Source organism: Megascapheus bottae, chromosome 17, assembly GCF_031878675.1.
Source record: "Megascapheus bottae isolate mThoBot1 chromosome 17, mThoBot2.hap1, whole genome shotgun sequence".
NCBI lineage: Eukaryota > Metazoa > Chordata > Mammalia > Rodentia > Geomyidae > Megascapheus > Megascapheus bottae.
The window spans coordinates 3,002,117-3,017,452 of NC_143525.1; the positions used below are offsets into that span (position 1 = coordinate 3,002,117).

General features: G+C 55.1%; 1 protein-coding gene across 1 annotated transcript in view; it reads right to left on the reverse strand.

Moving 5' to 3' along the window:
* Positions 1-12,058, reverse strand: part of Kcnj12 (potassium inwardly rectifying channel subfamily J member 12) — a 37,587-nt gene extending 25,529 nt beyond the window's left edge. Inside the window, exon 1 of the mRNA XM_090349377.1 lies at positions 11,499-12,058. The gene's annotated coding sequence lies outside the window, so the exon portion shown is untranslated. The remainder of the gene's footprint in view (positions 1-11,498) is intronic.
* Between the last annotated feature and the right edge of the window lie 3,278 nt (positions 12,059-15,336).

Consider the following 15,336-nt stretch of genomic DNA (forward strand, 5'->3'; position numbering starts at 1 on the left):
GGCACCTAGTGACACCATGGCCTGTAAATTCACCATCAGGCATGTGTCCGGCTGGAACTCAAGACAGTGACCTGGGGCCCAGGGAGGGGCTGAGGACAATGGGTCAGGAGGATTGACAGGAGGGTAGCCCAGCTTTTTCCTTCCATGATGGACAGATTTTTAGAAGAAACCCAGGTACCTTGGACCCTGCCCTGGAAATGGCTGGGTACCAAATGTCCTCACTGTGCCTTGATCTGGGAATCTGCAAAAGAGACTAACACTCTCTGCCCCTGCAGTTAGCCAGGGACATCCTCACCGGCGGGACTGGTGAGAACAGTGTGATGGGCTATGTAGGAGTCCAAGGGTGAAGGCTGAAATGCACACAAGCTCCTCGGGGGTGACCACAACCCAGCACAACTTGGTGGATGGCTCACAAAGTCCCCAAGGCCCAGCCCTCCAAACTGGCCAGGGCCAATTCCAGAACCTTCTGTTTGCACAGCCCAGGCACACAAATCTTAGAATCCAGCCTCACACCGAGCACCGTGTCTAGAGACTTCAGAGTGAGTGCAGCCAAATAAGCAGGTTAACTGAACGAAGATTCAACCTTTCGCAGGAAACACCAGTCAGATTTCAAAACCATTTTTGCTGATTGCTGTAATCATAAAAGGCATCATCTCCACACTCTCCTATGTCCCAGGGCTGCATGTGAACTCTGATTGCTCAAAACAACCCCACGGGGAAAGGACCATTACATCTCCAAGCCTCAGACTAGGAAATAGAGACACAGAGCGGCTGGGTCGTCTGCCCAAGGACGCACAGATGGTAAATAGCAGAGAGCAAAAACCGAGACCCCAGTGCTATGTGTCTCCAAAATAGGTTGCCTTTTCTTTAATCTTTTTCCAGTGCTAGAGGCAGAACCCAGGGTGTGGCAGGGTTCCAAAGAGACCATGTGCAGTGGATTGAATGAGCCTCTTTTCCACCCACCCACTCCAAAAGAAAGAAATGTCCACTGGGACACTCTGGCTGTGGCTTTGCTTAAGTACAGGGTCATTGCAAAAAAAAAAAAAAAAAAGAAACAGGGATCTACTAAAACACTAGCTATATGGAAGGCTGAGATCTAAGGATCCAGATTCAAACCCAGCCAGGGAAAAGAAGTCCACCAGACTCTATCACCAATTACCCTCCAAAAAGCCAAAAGTGGAGTCAGAGTGGCTCAAGTGGTAAAGCACCAGCCTTGAGCAGAAAAGCTCAGGGACAGTGCCCAGGCCCTGAGTTCAAGACCCAGAAACAACAGAAAGAAGGAAGAAGGAAGGAAGGAAGGAAGGAAGGAAGGAAGGAAGGAAGATGGGATCATCCTGGATGAGTATGGATCCTAAATGACAATTCAATGACAAGTTTCCTTATAAGAGAGGGATAAGCTGGGTGCTGATGGCTAACACCTATAATCCTAGCTACTCAGGAGGCTGAGAGCTGAGGATCACAGCTCGGAGACAACCTGGGCAAGAAAGTCCATGAGTCTCATCAACAATAGGCTACTCAGAAAAGCCAGATGTGGCACTATGGCTCAAGTGGTAGAGTACTGGCCTTAAGCAAAAGCAGTTTAGGAACAGTACACAGGCCCAGAATGCAAACCCAGACCAATAATAACAACAAAGAGAGAGACAGACAGACAGACAGACAGACAGACACAAGGAAGTCACATAACACACAGGCAGAGATTGGAGCAATAAATCTAAAACCAACAATGGCCAGTGACCGCCCCCCCCCAGAAGCTAGGAGCTTTCAGCAGGAACCAGCTCTGTTGGAACCCTGATGCTAGACATATCCGCTACAACTGGGGGACAATCAATATGAACAGGTTAAGCATCCCTAATACCTAAACATAAAATCAGCCAGGAGCCAGTGGCTCATGCCTGTAATCCTAGCTACTCAGGAGGCTGAGATCTGAGGGTCACAATTCAAAACCAGCCTGTGCACAAAAGTCTGTGAGACTCTTATCTCCAATTAACCATCAGAAAACTGGCAGGGGCTCTGTGGCTCAAGGGGTAGAGCACTAGTCTTGAGCTGAAGAGCTCAAGGGCAGTGCCCAGGCCCAGAGATCAAGCCCAAGCTCCATGACCAACAACAACAACACACACACACACACACACACACACACACACACACACACACACACACATATGCGTGTGCGTGCGCGCGCACATGCACGCACCAAAGTCCAAAACCAGTCTTGGGGTTTGAACTCAGGAGTTGATCTCTGGTGTTCAAGGCTAGCATTCTACCACTTGAACCATAGCTCCACTTTGGGTATTTTTTTTGGGGGGGGGGAAGCTAATTGGAGATAAGTCTCACAGACTTTCCTACATGGGCTGGCTTCAAACTGTGATCCTCAGATATCAATCTCCTGAGCAAGCATTACTTACAGGTATGAGCATGGGTGCCCTGCCAAAGTCCAAAACATTCTAAGTGCAGCCATGACACCACAAATGGCCGATCCCATACCATACAGCTTTGCTTCAGGCTCTGTGTAGGAAGTACAGATCAAAACAGCTCCATGATTATTTTGACTTGGGCCCCATCCCAAGGTCTCTTACTCTGTATATGTGAAAATTCCAAAATCTAAATTCAAATCTGAAACACCTCTGGGTCCCAGCATTTCGGATTAAGAGATGCTGAACCTGTATTGATTGAATCACCTTACATGTGTTCCTTCGTGGCAGCAGTCACCGGAAACTGACACCGGATCTTGAGATCCTTGTTGTCCCTGCCTCTGCTTCCCTTCCTGGACTGTCCCTCCAGACTTTCCCCCAGCTCCTTCTACACCTGAGACATGATAGCAGGTACATGGATTCCTGCAGCCCAGCTACCTGCTATTCCTACTCACCACACACACACACACACACACACACACACACACACACACACACACACACCTCCTGATCTCTGCCTGGCTCTGAGGCCACCAGGAGGTAGCTGAGTCAGGGCAGGTCAGAGCCCGGCCACCAGAAACCTGGTGCTGCTAGGAGCAGGGCCAGGACCCCTAAATGGCTGAGGAGGAGCCAGGCCCAGGCTAGCCTGTATCCAGCAAAGAAAAGGAACAGGTTGGTGGGATGTGTTCTTTCACATAGCCCCTTGAGGGGGTGGTGCTCCTGGGAACATTCTCTAGCGCTCCTCAAGTTTCTCAGGGCCCAGGGAGAGATCTGGCTGCTCTGACTGGGCAGGTGTCACTGACAGCTTGAGACTCAGCAGGCAAGATGTTGGCATGGCCAAGCCTCCGGCTACATTGCAGAGGAGAGGCGAGGAGGGGAAAAAAAAGCTGCCCTGCTGGCCCTTGCCCTGCCCTGACCACAAAGCCAAAGCACAGAGAGTCAGAAGGGCTGGAAGCTCTGATAGAGAAGATCTAATGCCCATGTCACAAACAAGAGAACCAAGGCTTGAAGAACAAGAGCAAGGATGGTCATAATCACCTCTTCTGGAACCAGGGGAGCAGCTACACAGGAGCCTAATTCACCCCCACGCTATGGTTCAGGAATGGCAGAGGGGGCCAAGCAGGTGAGGGGGCCCAAGATGGGGAGCAAGCAGGTCTGATGACTGTTCCACTTAGGGGCAGAGACATACCCCTGCCGAAAGACCTGGAAGGAGCCAGTGACCCTGCCTCTGGGGCATCAGAGGAAAGGCACCATGGAAGCAGGGAGCTCCCCAGGACAAGTGGTAGGCCCCTTTCCTTCAGCATTCATGAGAATCTCACTCTGCTCTGAGCTGGACCCACCCCATAGTCTGTCAGTACTGAGGGAATGGGATCCAACTTGGTACAGGGAGGGGAAAGGACCTGACTGTGGCAGGGCATGACCCCTACAGCAGCTGGGCTAGGTTTGAAATCACAGACGCCCAGACACCCCCCACACACATACACACCACCCTACAGACCTATCAAACCAAAATCCAGGAGATGGAGCCTGGGGACCTGGATGAATTAAATTCCCAGAGGAAGGGGGGAACGCAGGCCAAGAATGAGCACGCCTCCTGTGCAAAGATGCTCCAGTTCTGCTAGTCCAGATTCTCCATCTCAATGCAGCTAAAACTTTATAAAGGACTCATGACACGTGAACTACAGTGGCTCTGCGCATTCAAAGACTCCACAACTAGGCTTCTATGACCCAGAGACTCAGTGATTCAGTTCTCAACCAAAGGAGACAGGATGAGAGCCCTGGCTTCAGGAGGCACTGGGGCACCATATACCAGGTTCAGGGGACACAAGGCAGAGGAAAGAGAAGGGAGAAAGAAAGGAGAGAGGGAGGGAGGGAAAGAGGAAAGGAGAAAGGAAGAAATGGAAGAAATGGAAGGAGGGAAAAAGGCAGGCAGGCAACAGCTGTTAGCATCCTTACATACCTACATTCATACAGAAACTAAGACAATCCAGAAAGTTCTTTATGGACACTTCACGATCACACAACCCTTGATGGGAGGGAGGGAGACACGGATGGCTTGAACAAGAGAGATTTGCTTTCCACCTCACTATAACTGTGTCATGAGCATGCAACATCACCATAATTAAAGATTGTAATAATTAACGAAGGACTATGATGTGTCCAGTCCCCTCCTGTGCTTGTTTATTTGTCTATTTTATCCAGCCCACCTACTGAGGTGCCAGCCCCAGAAGGCCAGAGCAGTAGGGGCAAAACACACGCACGTGCCCCATCAGCTATTTGTTGAAAACATGAATGATGCTAAAATTTGACATCTTCAGAGCCTGCGTCACGAGCGTTTGACAGTCGAGACCTCTAGGGTTCTCAGAAAGGGGAGGAAGGGACGGGATAGAAAGAAAAAAGACGCCCTGGAGTGGACCCAATGGTAGCATATAAGGGGTACAGGAGCCATAGGTGGTCCCTCAAGTTGGCACTGCCCTGGTCCAGCTGAGGCCTAGATCTCTCAGAGGTTCCACCTGTAAGTACTTCATGTGCCCGGGGGCTCCCTAGAGGCTCCCCCACCCCCTGCCATGCTCCCCCCCATGCCTCTGCCCTCCATGTGACCTCATCATGTCCCCACCTCTGGCTGGGCTAGGCCAAGCCAAAGTCCTCCACAGCCGCCACAGGCTTGAGTGGAAGGTTGGCCTTGGCCTGGAACCAGGAGCCCAGAGGCGGAGGTCGGGGCAGGGGGGTGGCGCGGCTGCTGCCACCCAGAACGCCAGCTGCTGGCTGCGATTTATTTTTGCTTTAAGTGCTGGAGAATTGCAGGGCTGGAGCCGCCAGCTCAGGGGGCCCATGCTGCAGCTGGAAGGAGGGGGAGTTGGGCAGGGGTGAGGACGTGCCTTCAGCCGGGCCTGCAGCCCCCTCCCCTTTGACCGCCCATGCCCTGTTCTCTCAGCATCTCCATCACACTCAACCCAACACCTCCTAACCTCCACATGACCCCCTGCTAAGCCTCCCAACAGCTGCTAGGGTTCCCCATCTTCCTTCTAGAGAGCTGTGTGACCTTGTGCTGCTGCTGGCCCTTTCTGGCTTAGGGGCACCCTCTCCCACAATGTCACAGGCCTCCACCCTCCCCAAGATACCTGTGAGGATAAGGCGGGACCATTGCCAAAGGCTCAGGTTCCAGAGAACCTCTAGAGCCAGGGCTCTGCATCTGTAGCAGCTGGGCTGAGCTGGGCTGAGCACCAAAAGCTCTGACTTCTCAGAGGCATTCAGGAGAGAAGGGACAAGGACAGGGCTGTGCACAGCCACACATGGGCCCCTTACAACTAGAAAGCTGCTAAAGTTGACCGTTGCATATTTTTAGAATTTTTTTAATGTATAAAACCTGGGTCACGTTGTCTGCAAAGTATACTCACCGAAAGGCCAAACAGCCAGTGGGAGTCTGACTACGCTTTACTGAGCAGGAAATGGGGTCCCTTGTGCAATCCCATCTACTAAGGCTGGATCTCCATGTCGTCATAGACGAAAGAAAGGCAACAAGACTTGCTAATTCCAAGAGACCTTCAGGCAGCTGAGAGGCCTAATCCCTGGGTCTCAGACGCACAGTAGGTGAGGCACAGATAGAGAGTTCAACCTAAGCTGGGCACCAGTGGCTCACACCTGTAATCCTAACTACTCAGGAGGCTGAGATCTGAGAATCTTGGTTCAAGACCAACCTGGGCAGAAAAGAGACTCTCCTCTTCAAGTAATCACCAGAAAACCCAGAAGTGGTGCTATAGCTCAAAGTGATGGCGTGCCAGCCTTGAGTGATAAAGCTCAGGGATTGTGCCCAGGCTCTGAGTTCAAGCCCCACAGCCCATTAAAATACCAATAACAACAGAAAAGAGTTCAACACAGAGTAGCTGCCTGACAGAAACCCCAACTCCTAGCTCGACACCAGTGGCTTACATCTGTAACCCCAGCTACTCAGGTGGTTAAAATCTAAGGATCATAGTTTGAAAAGGCTAGCCTGGGCAAGGAAGTCCATGAGACTCTTATCTCCAATTAACCAATAATAATAATAATAATAAATAATGTGGGAAGTAGAGCTGTGGATCACATGGTAGAGTATTAGCCTTGGAGAAAACTAGCTCAGGGACAGCACCAAGGACCCAAGTTCAAGCTCCAGGACTGGCATACACACACACACACTTCCTCCCTCCTCAGCCCCATAGATGGCAGACCAAAGGCTCAGAGGAAAAGGTCTGAATCCTAATTCTGCCCCCCAACAAACTCCACAATTCTGGGACAGATCTGGCACTCTTCTAAGGTTCAGTACTGTCACCTGCAAAATAGTCATTCTAGCTACCACCGCTTCTAAGCATGAGCCATGTCGGGAGGTGTCAGATAACCTCCCATGTCAGGTGAACTTCCCATTCAGCCCTGAAGTGTTCAACTGAGTACACACTCCTACACACTGGCCACTGCTGCAAGCCCTGAGGACACAGCTGTGGCACAATAAGCCAGACTCCTGCACAAACAAATGAAAGCATCAAAGCAGGTGGCAGGGAAGTCCATGGAAAAGAGCAGAGCGGGAAAGAAGGAAGATGAGGAGAGAGGTCAGCATTCCATGTAGCAGAGTCAGGGAGGTTGCAGAGGTAGCATTTGGGTGATACCTGAAGGTGATGAGGAAGGGACCATACAGAGATCTGGGGCAGGTGAGTCCAGGCAGAGAGAGTGGCATGTTTCAAGGCCCTAAGGTTGGAACAGTCATGTCGGAACACAGCAAGAAGGGCAAGAGAGGTGCTCAGAGATGAATGAGGCCACCCTGGAACCATGGCAGGGCCCTGATACTCACAGTAGGTCAAGTACATAGGAGAAGCTCAAGCAATAACAACCCTTAGGGAAATCTCCACTCAATGACCATTTCTCTTTGTCTCCTGGCCCTCTCTAATCCTGAGTCCTTCAGAGGCAACAGAAAGGACAGCCAGGGGAATTTCAGCTGCCCAAGGCCAGAGGGATAGTTGGGAGTCCCAGGCAGGACCTGAGATGCTACACCTGTTGACTTCAAGAACAGAGTCAATGCACAGACAAGGCAGAACTGCTTCCTGGGGCAGCTGAGCACAAAGCTTTTGTGTTTGTTGGTCATGCAAAATAACTGTGTCTAGCACCCTAGGGCTGAAGACTAAAGAGGGGGACAGGCTAGGGTCTCCAAAGTCTCTACAGCTTCCCACCTCTGCCACTCACAGTGGGAGCTATGGGGCCTCAGAGTGGGTGGGTGTATAAACTTGGGCAGCATGAATGAGGCAGGAGACTAGCCCCTGAGATGGCTTCGAACTCTGTCAATCCTTGGTCCCCTGGCCTGTTTTACACACAGCCAAGAAGGGCCAGGGCTAAGACAGCAAATACTCACACACCTCCTTCACAGACCCCTTTGCCAGCCTGCATTTCCGCTGAACCCACCCCCCTCTCTACCACCACCACCACCAGAGATACTGTCAAAGGCTCCCATTTCTATACTCCCAACCTGGCTGGGCTTCAATCCCACTTCACAGATGAGAAACTGAGGCCAGAGTCTGAGCATCCACGCATAGAGTTGCTTACTCCTCTACTCGGCCACTTGTCAGGCGATGCTGTATGCTGGACACTGCACAGTAGGCACTGAGGTCTCCACTGAGCAGCTCACACTCAGCCGGCTTGTGCCACATTGCAAAGCTGGCCACTGGGCCTCCTGTGGCATTTACTGACCATCTGCTCCACGCCAGGCCTGGGCTAGAGACTATGAATGCAGATCTCTGCGAGCTGGAGTGGCAGGCAGGTTCTAGACCTGTGTAGGACCTGCCTGGGGGAAGGTGGGGGGAGAATGAAAGCCAGCCTGGCACATAAATGCCCCTAGGCAGGCTATCTGTGGACAGAAGGAGGGTGCAGTCTGTCCCTGGGCGAGCCCAGAACTCTGAATCAGAGGCACACAGGCTCCAGCCCTCCACAGCCTCCTGGCCTCCAACCCCATCTGTACAATGGAGCTAATGTAACCCTATGAGCTGGCAGGCCATTAGGAAATTAAATCAGCCGGCAGAATGCCGGGCCCTTGGCCAGAGCCCAGCCAGGGCTCTGCTCCTGCCCTAGGCCCAGCTCCTCTGGAAAACCCACCCGCCCTCACACAGCCCCCTCCACACCCCCACTGTTCCTCTGAAGCCTCTGGCGGGCTCCAGGCCCTCGGCACAGTTTCGGGCGGCTTGCTTTCATCACACTGCCAGCTCCTGTGCAGCCTGCCTTGAGGCGAGCCCAGGCCCACCACACCTACCACGTGGCCAGCCAGCCTCCCTCTCCTGCTGCCCACTAGCTGCCCCCTCCCGGCCTCTCCTGTGTGCCAACTACTGGCAGGGCTCCAGGGGCAGGCCACAGGGGAAGAAGGGTACGTGTGCCCATGTATCACTCACATTAAAGTCCTGGACCAGGCCCAGTTATGGACACCAGCTACACCTGTCAGAGGGATGCTGCTGTCCAGAGCTGGGCTGGGAGCAGGGGACTGAGTATGACCACTGGGTAAACACCCGGGTGTGCCAGTAGCCCCTGCCTGAGGGCCTGGCAAGGAAAACAGAGGTTTCTGGGAGTGACAACACAGTCATTTCCGCTCCAGCTTTGTGCCAAGGCCTCTGGGTGCCATGCTTGCTGGTGACCCAGGGCGCCAGAGGGCTAACTGAGCTGATGAAGCTGCCCACAGGCTGGACCCACCCTCATGCCACGGAGCCTCAGGGTGCTGCTGTCACCTGTCCTCACTACTGTTACCACGGCGGCGGAGGGACATGCAATGTCACCTGGTACCAGCTGGGAAAGAGGGAAGGGGGACATGGCAGCCTGGGGCAGGAAGGCTGGTGAGCATGGTCCCTAGGCTCAGAGAACGCTAGGTGAGGTTTCCGGTTCAATTCCATCCCATGTGGCTTCCAGCAGCACCTGCTCTGGATCTATCCCCCCCACCCCGCCCCCGGCCCTGGATTTCCCCCCACAGGGCCCATGGCTTCAAGGCCGATTGGCCCTGAGGATCTGACACAGTACTGGGCACAGAGCGGGCACAGAGATGCTGGGACAAACCCAGGCCCTGTCCCCTTCCTTGTGAGGACGTGCCTCATCTCTGGTACCAAAAAGGCGGCTTGTCCAGTGCCCTGAGAGAGGACTTCCTGCTCACAGCCACCAGGTCTGTGCCAAGTCCAGTATTTATAGAGTGTTTATTGTATCGACACAGCAGTGCCCCCACAGGGTCCTTATACCACTTGTGCAGTAGACAGGTGCCACCCTGCTACAGAGTTCCCAAGCCACTTCATCCCCCCTCTCTGTCTCTCCCCCCGCCTCCCCCATCCTGACAAGAACTTCCCAGGGTCCCCTCCTAGATCAGACAACCTTAGGTTCCCTGGCTAGTTGCAGAAACCACCTGACAACTTAGAGGCAGACTTAGCTGAGAAGCCTTTTTAAGGATCCCTGGCAGAAACAGGGGAAGGGGGAGGAGGGGGGGCTATCTTCTTGGAATGCTTTATATTTGAAGAGGAGGAGCAGGAGGAGGGGGAGGAGGAGGAGGAGGAGGAGGAGGAGGAGGAGGAGGAGGAAGAAGAAGAAGAAGAAGAAGAAGAAGAAGAAGAAGAAGAAGAAGAAGAAGAAAAGGAAGGAAGGAAGGAAGGAAGGAAGGAAGGAAGGAAGAAAGAAAGAAAGAAAGAAAGAAAGAAAGAAAGAAAGAAAGAAAGAAAGAGATGGAAAGAGGAGGAGGAAGAAGGATTCCTCAAAAAGACCCCAAGCTTCTGGTGGTTGGCTCTGTGTCCCCTCTCGGATCACCCAGCAGTCCAAGGCAGAGCTCTGTGAGGAGGGGCTGCCACGGTGCAGCGATACTGGAGTCCCGTCAGGCGGGATGGCAGCCCAGGCCGGCCTTCCTGGCACCCCAGGCAGGGGGCGAGGGATAGGCCGAAGGCTAACTAACGCCTTCTGGGTTCGCACCTTCGAGGAGGCGGCTGCCGATTTCAGCGGCGAGTGGGCGCCTCGGAGGCGCCCGGGGAGACGGAGCTTGCGAACCGGGGTTCGGGATACGGATGATGGGGACAGGAGGTCCCCAGCGCTTTACCGTAGGATCCGGGCCTGGGCACCGAAGAGTGAAGAGGAGACTAGCACCGGCCGCGAGCAGCACCGCACCCTCGGATGGGTACAGCCCCGGGGAAACGTGGAGGAGGGTAGTCCCGAACACCAAGTCCAGGCGATCGGGACGCGCCAGGCCCCAGGCCGCCACCAAAAGAACAGTTTCCTGCGAGCCCCATTCCCAGCACAGGTTGTAAGGCGTTCACATGACAAGCGCGCCGACACCACCTCGCCAAGGGCCTTGCTCCCGGGGCTCTCGGCGCTCCGGCCGCCTCTTGCCCTGGGCCCCTGCCTCCCTCGCCCAGCTCCCCTACGACATTTCGGGCCCCATCCGCGCGCGCTGGGAAGGAGGGGTTCCCCAGCCCTGAACCACCGAGAGCTTCTCAGGGCCGACTTTTTGAAAAAGCAAAAAGAAGCCGCTGGACTGGTGGAGAACCATTTTCAGAATATTTCTACTCCATTAGAGCACAGGAAGGGGGAAAGACAACCGACTCTAAGGATCCGCAGGTTTCCAGCCCCGGGCGTTCTCGAACCCGGCTCGGAAAGCCAGCGAGACCCCTTCCAGCCGCCTCCCAGCCCCCCCACACACACTCGAATCCCAGGGTCTGGGGGGAAGGTCACGCCTAGGATCGATGCCGCACGCGCAGGAGGCTCCACCCGCCCTCCTCCGAGCCCCTTGGTGCCAAGCGGCCAGAGGGGCGCCGAGGGCTCCTCAAAGTTTCCCGGAGCGCCCCCCGGGACGAAGGTTAGCCCAGAGCAAAGTTCCCTGGTGTCAGTAGCCCGAAACATGGCTGGGGAAGAAAAGCTCGCAGTCAGCATTTCCTCGGATGGATCACCAAGAGAGGAAAAGAATTAGAAAGGGCGGGGGAGACGAGAAGAGCCCCTCCCGCCCCACCTTCCCCGCTTCTGCGCCTCCCCTCGCCCTGGCGCTCACTCTCGGTCGGGAGGCGGCCTGCGGGGAGCTGGGGCCGGGTCCCCGGTGGGCCGTGCGCCCGGCGATCGCGCACTTACCTCGGTCAGTGGCCGGGGCGCGGCGCGATCCGCGTCCTCCGAGCTCCAGGCGGCCGTTCCTGGCCCCGGCTGCCGCGGCGCTGGCTGCATTGCCGCCGCCGCCGCCGCCGCCGCCTCAGGGCAGCCCCCGGGGGCGCTCCATGAGGTGGGGCGCGTCCGTAGCGGGTGCGGGTCGCCACGATCCGGCCGAGGATCGGGGGCGCGCGCCTGGACGGCGCCCCCGGGCGCGGGGCGCTCGCTGGGGCCGGCGCGGCGGGCGTCCGTCGCTCAGCCCCGCCGGGAGCGCGGCGGGCCCACCCCCTCCCCCGCCGCTGTTATCTGATCCGGGGCAGGGCCCGGCGCGCTCCCCTACACCCGGGGCGCTCCGCACCTCCCCGCGGGCTCCGGCCGCGCCGGGCCCCCTTCCCCAGCGGCCGTTCCGGGGGAGGCGGTGGCGGCGATCGCGGCGGCGTGGCCAGGGAAAAACCGGGGGGGAAGCGAGGAATGGAGGGCGAGGAGGCGGCGGGAGGCAGAAGCTCGGCGCGCACCCAGCTCGGCGCCCCGCGGCTACCGCTGCCCAGCTTGGCAACTCCTCTAACTCTCCACCGAGAGCACGCCCGCCCCGCGCCGCGCCGCCGCTGCCCCCGCCCACCACAGCCCCTGCCCGGCCCGGCGCCCCCTCCTGAGCCCCGGGCGGCCCCCCACCCCTCCGCCCACACTCACACACCGCCAGCCACTTGCGCACTGGGACGCGCGCGCGCGCACACGCGCACACACTCACACACACACTCACAGGCACATCCTCCCGGGGACACGCGCGCACACACAGGTGCATGACGAGCATACACTCAGACATGCACGCACAGGCAAGGAAAATCTTTAACAGGCGTGCGCGCAGCAGGAAACACGAGCTCAGGACGTCGCATCCACACGTGCAAAATACATGTCCTGACAGGCGTATGATGGGCACAGGTGCACACGCGCTCGTGCTTGCACGGGCAGGGTGGTATCTATCTGCACGTGTGCACACACGTTCACATCTAAGCCAATGCATTCCCAGGCAACCCTTTTCCCTTTGCACACCGAGCACACGTAGCAAGCAGCACCCCACCCCTTTAATAGCATTTTCTCTTTTCCCCAACGGGAGCTCTGTTTGGCTACTCCCTCTCCAGCTTCCTCCTCCCTGGCCCTCCCCTGCCCTCTCTCTGCTGACTTGACTCCCGTGTGACCCCCTTCTCTTTCCCACCCCTGTCTAAGAAGCTGGAGCTGAAGGAGGCGTCTTCTCCAGCCTGTCCCCAGGTGCCCTGCCCTCTCCCAGCTTCTCTGGGCCTATTGTCTGAGTCTCACTCTTAGCCTCCCGCAGGCCTGGGCCTTTTATCCTAGCAGAGAGATCAGCTAGGCTGGGCCCAGGGAAACCCCCATTTTATCACCAGCCTGATCCAGGGTGCAGCTCTAGGGCCACAGAATTGGGCTAAAGAGGCTGATGTATCCCCAGAACATGAGCCTGAAAGGACTCCCCAGCCAACTCCCCCCACACCACCACCAACTTCCAGCTTCCCCTGTAATGTGAAATATAATTATGTGTCTGCAGGGAGGAGAGAATGGCTGCAGGATTCTAGCCAAGGAGGATGAGTTCCTGGCTGCCCAAATGCCCAGGTCACTTGCAGCCCAGCTAGAGTTCTGAAATCCCCACCAGCCCCAGCTCAGGTAGACAGGCTTCTCGTTCCCTCTTCCCCACCCTCTGGAGTCCCCAGAACATTTGCTCACCCCAGGCTGATCTGGGTTTGAGTCCTACCTCTTCTATTGAGCAACCATGGAGGCAAGTTCCTTTAGCACTCAGTGGCTCCATTTTCCTGTACTCAAATAGAGATCATAGGAATCCCTGATACAGTGAGGGTTAAATGAGATGAGGTGTGTATACCTAAAGTACTTAGTGTAGTTATGGGCCTGGTAAAATAGCTGGCATTTACGGAATGCTCAATGCTAAAAGCATGGCTTTTAGCTATCTGGCTTGAACTATCTCACTGTCACTATGATTCTAGGCACATAGACTCACTGCCCCCAAGAAATTGAACCAGGTGCTGGTGTCTCATGCCTGTTATCCTAGCTGCTTAGGATGCTAAGTTCTGAAAATCCTAGTTCAAAGCCACCCTGCACAGGACAGTCTGTGAGACTCTTATCTCCAATTAAACAGCAAACAACCAGAAAATGGAGCTGTGGTTCAAGTGGCAGGGTGCTAGCCTTGAACAAAAATGCCCAGGGCTAGCATCCAGGTCCTGAGTTGAAGTCTCAGGACTGTCACAAAAGGGAAAAGAAGGGAAGGGAAGGAAAGGGAAAGGAAGGGAAGGGAAAAGTGGTCACTTGCCTCATCCCAGAGCTACTGGGTTGGTAAAGTCAGCATTCAGAACCATGTGTGTCCTGCCTCACCAGCTGACCACTGCTCCAGACTACAAGGGAGAAAAAAAGAGTCTCCCAAAGGATTCCACCCCCATTCCACCATGCTTGTTCTGAATAGGCAAAAATAGTGGCCTGGTATTCCTCTACTCTTGGGAGAGCAGCTTCTCAAAGACCAAAAGTTCTCTTGAAGTTTCCCTCCTCCTTCAAGTGACCAGGGAGCATCCTCTACCCCAGTGCCCAGAAGCCAGATGCCAAAGGCAGGAGTCACAGAGTGGTCCAGCAGTTCCTCTCCTCTGAGGATATTTCTCAGCCATTCCAGGAGTCACTCCTCCCTGAGGCAGGCTTTCCACTGGGGAACGCCATAGGGATCTTGGCAGCTCTTGGGACAAGGGATTGAGCTCAGGGTACCCCCAGCATGGAGCACACTCACACCCAGAGAGCCCTATCAGCTGCTTCTCAGGGAAAGGGCCTTGGTGGCCCAGAGGTGGCCAGAGGAGTCTTCTCCCTTTTGTAGAACACCAAGCTGTTTTTCCCAAGGTGTTCCAGCAGAGAATGTCTCCACAAAGAAAAGATTCAGACTACCTCTGCCTGGCATCTCACGCCTTATCCTCTCTACCCACTTGCAATTTAGAGTTCAGTTCTTTTTTCTCTCTCTCTCTCTCTCTCTCTCTCTCTCTCTCTCTCTCTCTCTCTCTCTCTCTCTCTCTCGGCAATGGTCATGGGACTTGAATTCTTAAGCTCTTTTTACTCAAGGCCAGCACTCTATCACTTTGAGTCACAGTGCCACTTCCAATTTTCTGGTAGTGAATTACAGGTAAGAGTCTCCAGGGGCCAGGAGCATGGCCTAGTGGTAGCATGCTCACCTAGCATGAAGCCCTGGGTTCGATTCCCCAGAACCACATACACAGAAAAAGTCAGAAGTGGCTGTGTGACTCAAGTGGCAGAGTGCTAGCCTTGAGCAAAAAGTGCTCAGGCCCTGAGTTTAAGCCCCAGGACAGGCAAAAGAGAGCAGGGGGAAGAAACTGCAGGACTTTTCTGCCTGGACTGGCTTTGAACCAAAATCCTAGGATCTCAGCTTCCAGCATAGCTAGGATTACAGGCATGAGCCACTGGTGCCCGGCTTGGAACTCAATTCTTAATCATAAGCATAGTCCAGGTGACAATGTCAGGACTCTGGATGCACAAGCTGCAGGTATCATGTGCATTCTGTCTCTCTCTCTCTCTCTCCTCTCCTCTCCTCTCCTCTCCTCTCCTCTCCTCTCCTCCTCTTCTCTCTCTCTCTCTCTCTCTCTCTCTCTCTCTCTCTCTCTCTCTCTCTCTCCCTTTCCCACACAAAGATAGTCATCCTGTCTCCTGCCAGTGGGTAAGTAGGAATGTTCCAGGGTAGTCTAATGGACCCCAGTGGACCCTGCCCCCCAACACAGGACCCTTGGAGGCATCTCTTATGGAGTTCTCATTCCGT